Genomic DNA, 9,534 nt, shown 5'->3' with positions numbered 1-9,534 from the left:
GAAATGATAAGAGCTAACATTAATGGAATGTGTCCATGGGCCATCTTCACACTCCATCTCATAGTTATCACAGCGATCCTATAATATTGATATTATTTTACCATGAAAATTTGAGGCCTGAACAGGTTAAATAACTGACTGAGGTCACCCAACTAGTAAATAGCACAGCCTCCCAAAGTCCATGTTCTTTCCTTTATAGGAAATATAAATATTTAGCAGCACAACCAAGGGTTTGTCATATAAGCCTGGCCATATAGAAGTGGCCACCACTTACTGGGTCCATCCCAAGTGCCCAGCATTATGCCTAGCTTTATATGCATTTCCCCCTGGGCTAATGCGGGCAACAACAAGGTCAGGTGGTCATTGTTACCATCATTCTCCTGAGGCATGGAGAGATGAAGTCACCAGCTCATAATCACACAGTAAGAGCAGAGTAACTGCTGGACACCTGCCAAAGTCCATGCCCTGTGCACTGTGAGCTACTGTTTGTCACAAAGTACTAAACAGAACAGCCACATGTACATAAGCATGTCCTGCACTCAGTTCTAGGAAAGGGAGAGAAGAGAGGGTCGGCTCAACCCAGGCCCCAAGACCCACTCCAGGTTTTCCTTTTTGCTCTACTCAGATCAAATTATGCTCATGTTCAAGACTCAGATCAAACCCCCACCCATAAAGCTAGCTGTCTCCAAAGCCCCAACCAGACCCGTTTTTACATCTGCACTTCCACTGTGAATTGCATGTGACTCTAATCACCACTTGCCCCCCAGTTTGTTTGGTGCAATGCTTAAGAGATTGGTCTGAACTCAGGAGCTGGATCTCCATCCCCAATTCTGCACTTAGCACTGTGTGAACTTGAGCTTCCTCCTTATAACAACCTTGAGAGCAGAGACCACTTGTCTTCAGTATTCTCTATTGACACAGCATAAAGGGTGATAACTTATACAAAATAAGTGTTTATTACGGCATTCTATTTAAATCCCAACCCACCAATCGCTCCTACTTTGTTATCCAGAACTAAGAGTGACCATGGGCGAGTTATTTAACTTTTGTGTGCCTCAGTTTCTTCATCTGTAAATGGCAATCACTACAGTACTTACATAGGGATATTGTGAGACTACAATGAATATCAGTTATAATAAGAATTTATTTTAACAAACTTTTTATTATGGAATAATTTTGGACTAAGTTACAGAGATAGCACAGAGTTCCCATCTAGGTCCCCCTAATGTTATCTCACATTACAGTGGTACATTTATCAAAGCTGAAAAACTTATGTTGGAATACTGCTATTAACTCAACTCCAGACTTCACTGGTATTTCACTAGATTTTTTTTCCTTCCAATGCCCTTTTCTCTGTTCCAAGACCCAATCCAGGATGCCACATTTGCATTTAGGATATTTTTTAAAATAATAACATGTCTAACATTTATTGGGCACTTCTGTATGCTTGGCATTTTCTAAGTGCACACACACACACACACACACACACACACAGACACACATTTCAACGAACTGAATCATCATAACAATCCTATGAGGTAGGCATTATTCCCATCAGATCGTCAAACTGAGGTTTAAGAGGATAAGTAACTTGCTAAACATTTCACATCTAGTACGGCCAGAAGTGAAACCAGCTCTGTCTGACTATAGACTGTGTCCTCCAAATCACCAATCAATATTGTCTCTAAGGAATTTAAACTACCAAGAAAGTCTTGGCAAAAGAAACATAAATTGCAGTTTTTCGTGATAGCTTCTCCCCTAAGATTTTGCCTGGATCTTCCAACAATGATTCATTCCACAAAAATGGACTGAGCGCCTACTCTGAGAATGCCTGAGAAGATCACAGTGAACGGGGCAGTCATGAATCTCAGGAGCTTCCAGTTCAGTTTGGTGGAAAAACAAGAAAACAGGCCATTTCAGGACAAAGTGGTAAATGCAGGGCAGGCACAGTATTCTAAGGGGACACAAAGGAAGGGCATCTCAACCAGGAGGCAGTAGGGTGTCCTGGAGGGCTTCTCAGAGGAAGAGGCATCTAAGCTGAGGCTTGAAAGTTGAGATTCACCAGGCAAAGTGGTAAAGTGGATGTGGGTGACAAAGACATCCTAAGCAACAAGAACTGCATATACAAAGGCCTAGACGTGGGGAAGAGCCTGGTATGCCATTATAACTAGAATATAGAGAGTGTATAAGGGAAGGAAGGGAAGAGAAATAACGTTAGAGAAGCAAGACCAGATCCTAAAGGGCCTTTTATATCCCTTGTGTTGGTCAGGCTTATGATAGGCTATGCTACAATAACATATTAACCCCAAAGTTTCATTGGCTTACCATAACAAAGACTAATTTGTCATTCATACAGAGTCCTATGTGGGTAGGGAGCCCTCCTCCACCCTGTAGCTCCAGCATCTAGAACATGGCCTTAGGTCCACTCCGGAAGAGAAAAGAGAGGTAATAGCAAACAACTTGTAACTGCTGGGCCTGGAAATAACACATGTCACTTCCACTCACATTTCACATGGTCCCAACCTTACTGCAGGGAAACGTAGTCTGTGTGCCAAGAATGCTATGGAAAACTAGGAATTGTCTCTGCCCCACCAGAAGATATTGGAACCTGTTCCTGAAGTACACTCAAGAGTTGTAAGCATGAGAACCACCAAGTCTAATTAATTTGTGTTTGAGAAAACTCACTCTGGCTGTAAAGTGAAGAAGAGACCAGAGGGAGGCATGAAAGGAAACCAGACTAGCAGTATTACAATATTCTAGTGGGGACCTGGGGGAGAGGGTGATCGATCGATCAATGGCAGTGGCGGTGGGAACAAACAGAACTGGATGAATTTGCGAGGTTATGTCAGAGGTAGAGTTGGCAGAATTTCATGAGTAAGTGGATATGGGAGGTGGGAGAAGAATTAATGGAGGCAGGATTCAGGAAAAGAAGAAGGAGTTAAGGAGTGTGCCCAGATTTCTGATTTGGACAGCCAGGTGACTGGCAGCATCAGTCACCAAGGCAGACAGAACCACCACATGGCATACTAGATGCAAAAACATGCCAGTCAATAAAATATGGGGAAGGCATAGGGGGAAGATAGAGGGTTAAATCCTCCTTCTCTCAGTGGAAAGTCAATAGTTGGTGCCTAACACCGCCAAAAAATCAAATAGGAGAAATAAGAGCATACTTTTTAGACATATTGAAAGAATCAGCAAAAAGAGTTCCAGGTGCTTGCCTCTGGAGAAAAGGAAACGCTGGGACAAAGAATGGAAGACTGCTGTTTCATAAAAAATGTTGTACAACTGCTACTCTTTAAACTATGTATATGTATATTTGATTAAAAAATATATATATATTTTTTTTAAAAGAAAGACCAGCTGCTCTGGGATGTTGCTCCTTTCCTCCCAGAGGCGTCTTTTGTCTTTAACCACCTTAAATGGCAGGGTGTCCACTGTGATTACTAGCCAATGGGACACTAGCCAATGGGACACTCATACCACCTGCCGCATTTCCTCATTTGCAAATGCCCCTACACTTAATTCTCAGAAAAAACAGGGTTTTTTTTGTTTGGTTTTGTTTTTTGTTTTGTTTTTTTGTTTGTTTGTTTTTTGAGATGAAGTCTTGCACTGTCACCCAGGCTGTAGTGCAGTGGCGCAATTTCGGCACACTGCAATCTCTGCCTCCTGGGTTCAAGCAATTCTTCTGTCTCAGCCTCCCGAATAGCTGGGACCACAGAAATGCGCCACCATGCTCAGCTAATTTTTTTTTTTTTTTTTTTTTTTGTATTTTTAGTAGAGACGATCTCCTGACCTTATGATCCGCCAGCCTTGGCCTCCCAAAGTGCTGGGATTACAGGCGTGAGCCACCACGCCCGGCCAGGGAGGGTTTTTGGGGGGAGACTGTACTTGACCTACATCTTGAAAAATCATAAAATTTCACACAGGAAGGAGCATTTCAAATGGATGGTAAGGATGAGAGCATGGAGGTATGGCAAACAAATGTGTTAGGGAAAGAGTTGTAGTTGTGTTTGGAGCCTGGAAGACAAATGAAGGTGGCTAGAAGATGGAGACAGAAGAGCAATCAGGGAGCTGATGAAACTGGTACATGTTTCTCCAAAGAAGGTTCATGGACCCACATCAAGATCCTGAGGGTCTCTCAGTCCTTCACATGCCCAGGGTGGGCAGTTTCCTGCATATTAATAAGTTCATGAGGTGAATTTCACACACACCAAAATTTGAGAAACACAAGTCAAGCAAGAGGATAAAGTCCTGAAATAAGGTCATGACAGTGTGAATGGGAGGAGGAGATTGTCACCAGACCCAGGGTCTTTTGGGTCCAGAGCTATCCTTGGCCAACAGGTCAGATAAAGTGGCTCTTCTGCCTGCAAAGAAATGCAGATGGTAGGGAACCAGCAATGCCCTACAGCTCCTGCCCACCTTTGACTTTCATTCCTGCCTTAATGCAAGTCCTCTTACTACATATGATATAGAGAAGTAGTATTGATTTTGAGTCTCAGCTTTTCCACTCTGCATGTAATCTGAAAAAAAAAAATCACTTCATTGCTTGGGTCTCAGTTTCCCCAACTGTAAAATGAGGTGGTTGGGCTAGATTACCTCAAAGGCCACCTCTAAATCTAAGCTTCTGAAAGCAACTATGGATAATATCCAGAACGTACAAGGAGCTCCTGAAAATCAAAAAGAAAAATACAGAACTCCAAAACAAAAAATTGGCTAAGAACATAAACAGGCAATGGATAGAAGAAAAAAAACTAGCAAGCATATAAAGAGGCACTGACACTCATCAGTAATCAGAGAATGCAAATGAAACAATAGATGTCACTGTGTCCCTATTAGATTTGCAAAGCTTTGAAATCTGGATGTCACATTTTGGCAGGGATATTAGGCTGTAGGAACCCTCATGCCTTGCTGAAGGGACTCTAAATGGGTGCAGCCAGCCCAGAGAGTCATCTGGCACTATTAAGTTAAATTCAGTATATGTGTAGACTGAATTTAGATATACACTGAATTTAACTTAATAGTGCCAGTCTACTTGTTCCTGGGTGTTTCTGCACAGAAATGATCACACAAGCCCACAAGAGAACACATATGAAGACACCCATTGCAGCATTATTTGTAATGGCAAGGGGTTGGAAGAGTGACTAGGGAAAATTTGTGGACTACTATAGGACCATTAGAAATAAATACCTAGGTATACATATAGCAACAAGATGAATACAGCTGAGTACGTAAAAAAAGAATAAATATAATGAGAACACTCTATTAACACTCAGCATTCTGAAATGACTCCCTATTTCCTTCACAATAAAAGCCAAAGTCTTCACAATGTCCCACCAGGCCCTAAATGACCTGTCTCCACCCTCTCTCCACCACCCCTTTACCTCACTTGTCTTCTTCTATCACTACGCTGTTGCTCACTCTGCCCAGCCTCACTGGCCACCCCACTGCCATGAAATGATATGGGGCATTGATGCTGTCACAGAGCTTTTGCACTGGCTCTTCCCTCTGCCTAGGCTTATAAACCTTCAAAGTCCCTACACATACATTCACACTCCTTCCCCCTTACCCTGCTCAATTTTTAACTTAGACAATAATCAACTGTAATAACTAAATTGTATCCTAGTCTAAAAGGCAATAAGTACCGATCTTCTCAACCCTACCTTCGCCTCTAAAATATAAGCTCCCTAAGAATGGGAAATTTTGCTTGTTTTGTTCACTGATGTTTCCCAAAGATGAGAGCAAAGCCTGTCACAAAAGAGGCACTATTTAAAATACACTTTTAAACACATTATATGAATGTGCATGCAGAAAATGATGAGCAGGAATTGGAGGTAAAGAAGATTAAAATAAGACAGGAGCCTAACCTAGAACAAAGATGATAACACACCGTTAAGGGAGGTTTCTGAGTAATTCAACCTCCTGTACCTGAGGTTACCAAAGTGGGAGAGGGAAAGCAGTGTCTGGTCACCACCCCTGAGCCCATCTGCTAAAAGTTTCTCTTTTTGCCAGCTCTTTGCAAAGCCCATCTACACAGCAGCTGTTTCTGAGATTGCAAGGTCGTGACTAGGCTGAGAATTCCTCACGAGTAACCCTTCCATGTGCAACCCCACCCACCTCCCTACATTTCCTCAGCACAGGCCCACCTGAGGAAGAAAGGCCTGGGCTCCACACAGAACACTACCTAAAAATTTTAGAGTGATTTCCAACCCACAAATCACTCTGCAACTTTGAAAGATATTGCTGTCCCCATGGTATGGGTTAAAAAAAACTAAGACTTAGGAAAATTCGTGGTTGTCCTGTTTCACTGGCTAGACCCTGGCAGAACTGAGATGTTCAGCAACCCAGGTCTTCCTGACACCATGTTTCATGTTTTCTCTACAACTTACTCTCCCACTACATATAGATAAAAAGATTTCCATGTTAGGGAAATTAGCACAAGAAGTTTTTCCAAATCTGATTGTGCATGACCCTGTTCTCAGCTCTTTCCTGTTTCTAAGTAACTACTCTTCATCTCTAGGCTAGGATGCAAATTCAAAACCAGTGGATTTGAGACAGTCTGTCTAAAAGCTAATGTTAGAAAATAAGGCCAAACAAATCATCTATTACTATTAAGACTTTAAAAGGATTATCCGCTCTTTGCAAGGAGCCAGATGGTGGAGACCGCACACTGGCAATCAGCTCTGGCAATAATAGTTCTGATACTACTGAGGAGTACAGAGGAACCACTGAGAATGTGGGGAAATCTCAACGCGAGACTCCGTGTTTGACAAGAATCAGATGATGAAATGGTGAGGGGTGGCTGATGTTTTAAGCAGGCCGACTATTTAGGCCAAGAGATTAACATTTAAGAACAACAGCCAGGTGCAGTAGCTCACGCCTGTAATCCCAGCACTTTGGGAGGCCGATGCGGGCAGATCACCTGAGGTCAGGAGTTCGAGACCAGCCTGACCAACATGGGGAAATCCTGTCTCTACTAAAAATACAAAATTAGCTGGGCGGTGCCTGTAATCCCAGCTACTCGGGAGGCTGACGCAGGAGAATCGCTTGAACCTGGGAGGTGGAGGTTGCAGTGAGCTGAGATCGCACCACTGCACTTTAACCTGGGCAACAAGAGCAAAACTCTGTCTAAAACACATACAAAAAAAGAAACAACAGACTCAGGTATATAACTTAGCATTAACTTGCATGTCACTCCTCAGACTCATTTAGGTGACTCTGGGCTCATTCTCATTCAGCAAAATGGATCAGGGCTAGTCCATACCCATGGCTTCTAGCTCTTCTTCACCCCTATTTAATTTGGCACAGTGCAGTACACATTGGCAGGGGCTCCATAAAGCTCCCTGAATTACAGGCTCACTGAAACTCATGCTGCAATAACTTACACTGAAGCGCTGAAACCTTGCAAGTCTCCTACTAAGAAAGCCTCTCAGGGATTGCCAGTTTCCAGTGAAAATCTCCTTAGGCTGATCTAGTCTTAACCCCTCACCCCACCCAACAAACAAGTAAAAAGAAATACAATATAATGACAAGTATTATTGACATGCTTAGACATTTCCTCGCAAGTGACATGAGCCTTGAACACATTATAATCTCTGTTATTCTCCTTTTCCCTCAAATTAAAATGGGAATTAAACTTACCTTGTGGTTCTAAAAGTTAGAGACTCTTTATATAAAGGACTTTAATATAATTCCTGGCACAAATTAGGTCTCCAAAAAAATGGTGGTTTTGAGGAGAGAATGAGCCACCTTAGCACCCCACACACAAGAATGCTCTCTTTCAGACAGACTCATAGCACTCGTTATTTCGTTCTTGCTTGACACCAGCTATATAACCATAAGGAAAGCATTTTATCTCCCTAGGCTTCAATTTCTTTATTAGTAAAAATAAAAGTTGTGGGCCAGCGCTCTGATATTCCTCCGACCTCCAATTGTTTATGCTTGTTATTTTGGGGTTTAGTTTAAAAGAGGTCCTCAAGCGGAGCATCTTGGTTTTTCTAAGCCTTAACTGGGCTTTTGCACAATTTTTTTTGAGATCAAAAGAACTTTTAAAAATTGTTTGGAAAAATGAGATGGTACCCTACACTAAGACTTTGCACCCCAAGCAGAGAGTCACAAAAGCAAATAATAATATCATAAGATGCATTCTACACACATATATATAGACTTTTTTAGACCACAGAAGAGAAGAGAACTCTGTCAGCCTGGAGAAGCTGAGGAGTGTTTCAACAAGGAGACATCTGACCTGGGATTTCAAGGACGGATGTCAGAAAAAAAACACTTCAACTGAGGAAAGCATGTACAAAGTCCCCAAGGCAGGTGACAGCATGACATACTCAGGGATTTGAAAGAAGAGAGCATTGAAACTGCAATATAGGCAATAAGAAGAGTGGTGCAAAATAAAATGGGAGAGACAAGAAAAGGTCAGATAAGCAGGGCCATGGAAAGGGTTTTGGTCTTTATCCTAAAAGCTAATCAAAGTCATTGAAGAGTTTTAAGCCAAAAGAAGATATGACCAAGTATGAATTTAAATAAAAAGACTCCAACTAGAAGAAAATAGAAAGGATGTAGAAAGAGTTGGGGGAATGTCACAATAGCCAGGTGAATGAGGATCATGGTTTGGTGGTAGCAGTAGGGATGGGGAGAAGTGGCTGATCACAGAGGCCCCAAGGAGGTAGAGAGAAGAGATTCTGTAGATGGATTGGATAGGAGAGTAAGGGAGGAGGAGGTACTAAGAATGGATTCTAAGTGTTTGCCATGAATAATCGGCTGGATGGCCTGGTCCTTGAGGGCACACTTACAGTGAGCAGAGTTAAGTCTTACTGTACTGAGATTTATGGGGCAATCATAGCAGAGATGTTGAGCGGGCAGCAGGCTCTATGGGTCTGGGACTCTGAGGCATCTGTGCTGAGAATGTGTAAACAAGAATCATCAGAGAATAATTAACTGAAGCCATGGTTATGTATAAGGTCACCTGTAGAAGAGCATAGAACAAGAAAAGAAAGGGGCCTATGAAAGCCTTGAGAATGCCAGCAGTAAAGAAGAATGAGTCACAAGTGGCTGAGAATAAGAGGTTGGAAGAGAAAAAGGAAATCTTTTCTCAGATATTGACAAATTACCTTTCAGCAGCTCTTCTTTAAGTAAGAACAACTGAACAAAGGGACAAACTTCCATAGCCAAAGGGAAAGATAGAAATGAAGAGGCTCAGATATTCCATGTATGCAATGCTCAATATTTGTATTACCAAGAATTGCCTTTATTAATATTCTTACTTGCTACAGATTACACTATTCATTTACAAAGCTCCTACCATGTTTTCCTTTAGGTGAACTACACTTACCTACCCAGTGACTCTGAGCTTGACCATATGATCATGAATGTGAGCAAATGTGGCACACACTGTGGCCAGGCAGAGACTTTAAATACATTTATATGGATTGGCTCCAGCCTTCTTGAGTTTCTGCCAGCCACCATAAGAACAGCATGTTCCTTCAACCAGGGTCCTGCAGTAAAAAGATACAAAGGGTAGAACCCAAC

General features: G+C 42.1%; 1 protein-coding gene across 1 annotated transcript in view; it reads right to left on the bottom strand.

Moving 5' to 3' along the window:
- RXRG (retinoid X receptor gamma) overlaps positions 1-9,534 on the bottom strand; it is a 198,291-nt gene that overhangs the window by 165,893 nt on the left and 22,864 nt on the right. The gene's annotated exons all lie outside the window — the stretch shown is intronic.

Source organism: Saimiri boliviensis, chromosome 19, assembly GCF_048565385.1.
Source record: "Saimiri boliviensis isolate mSaiBol1 chromosome 19, mSaiBol1.pri, whole genome shotgun sequence".
Lineage (NCBI taxonomy): Eukaryota > Metazoa > Chordata > Mammalia > Primates > Cebidae > Saimiri > Saimiri boliviensis.
This window is presented reverse-complemented; position numbering and strand designations above follow the sequence as displayed.